We start from the raw sequence: 1,536 nt of genomic DNA on the forward strand, positions 1-1,536 counted from the left end.
GCTCCAATCATGTCGGATCAAAACCTTGTTCAGTGTGGCGTGGCCTTCACCACCATGACCCAAATTATTGGGTTCAAACATATTTTTCTCTTAAACTGCAAGTGTGTAGATCAGTTAGTGTTAGCCGTTTTGCAGGTCAGACACAAAAGAAACTTACAGGTTAATGGATTCTATTACTCTGTTATCATGAAAATTGTTTTTATGTCTCTTTATGTGTTCTTAAACTCTCGGTCGAGCATTAGGTTGCACAAAGCTTGGCCACTTTACACCTAAGCACGTGTCAAGGCCTGTGGGCCAAATGTGGCCCACCAAGGCATTTTACATGGCCTGCAAAAGCTTCAAAGATAAGCCAGCATTAACCATAAACTACAGTACATCACCCATAATATTTTCACTGTGAAATGACAGGGTTCAAAAGTAGCAGTGTAATTCACCATGTAAAATTTTTGTTGGCTACTTTTGCTGTGGCCCATAGTTGGAAGTGGGAATTTCCCCCTTGCAAATAAATAACTTTGAAACGCCCCTTCAGTGGATGTTTCTTGTAGGAAAGTTGGAGGGTTCAGAATCCAAGATGGCAGCTGCTCACCACAACTCAGCAGAATCAGAATCAGCTTTATTGGCCAAGTATGTTGACGCACACAAGGAATTTGTTTCCAAAAGATGATGTCCCTCCAATACACATGCATACTATGTGTGTGTGTATACACAGTGCTTTAGGTTCAATACACACTTGTATCGAACAATACAGATTTAAAAAATTTATTTTATCAACTTGTCTTCTGAAGATGCTCTGTGTTGAAGGATCAGTGGATCTGTGTTCGACTACTCCACCTAGGCTGCATTGTTGAGCGCAGATCTACTGAGAATCTTGCTGTTTCAGCAAGATTTAACTAAACAACTGTACTTTTGAGGTTATTATTTTTGCTTTTAATAGTATTTCTGTATTATTTATTTCACATGAAGTCAGTCATACACGTACCGGTAGTACTTTTCAGTGTTTATAAGAGGACATGTCAAAACACTGTTAATGTGCACAAAACACCACAAAGAGCTCRGTTATTGTTTGTTAGCAGTGCTCAGCCGTAGTTTGAGACGAGGAATGAGGATCAAGTTTAGTCGAAGTTAAAAACAAAACGTCAAAGTGATTTAAAAATGACCCTTTGAGGGCCACTGTTTAATGTTTTTTATGGCCCTCACTGAAAAAGAGTTTGCCACCCCTGCCTCAGCCTAAATACTGCCAGCTGACTGCAGCTAACTGAGTTCGTGTCGTTCCTGTTGTGTGTTAACGTTGGCGTGTGCGAATCGGTTTTGATTCCTGTTTTATTCTGAAGAGCGTGAGTCTGGTACTTCCTTTAGACGTTACTTCCTGTTGGAGTCTCATGCCAGGCCTCAGCTGTAAAAGTCCACACTTACTGTGGTTATTCTGCTGCACTTTCATGGATTCTTTCTTCCTTTTAGGGTTTTTTTTCTTCTCCTGTTTTGTCCCTCTTTTTCTGCAAGAGCAAGTTTTTTTTATTTTGTTGCCCTTCTATTTAT

This window comes from Austrofundulus limnaeus, unplaced genomic scaffold (genome assembly GCF_001266775.1).
Source record: "Austrofundulus limnaeus strain Quisiro unplaced genomic scaffold, Austrofundulus_limnaeus-1.0 Scaffold143, whole genome shotgun sequence".
In the NCBI taxonomy this organism is placed as follows: domain Eukaryota; kingdom Metazoa; phylum Chordata; class Actinopteri; order Cyprinodontiformes; family Rivulidae; genus Austrofundulus; species Austrofundulus limnaeus.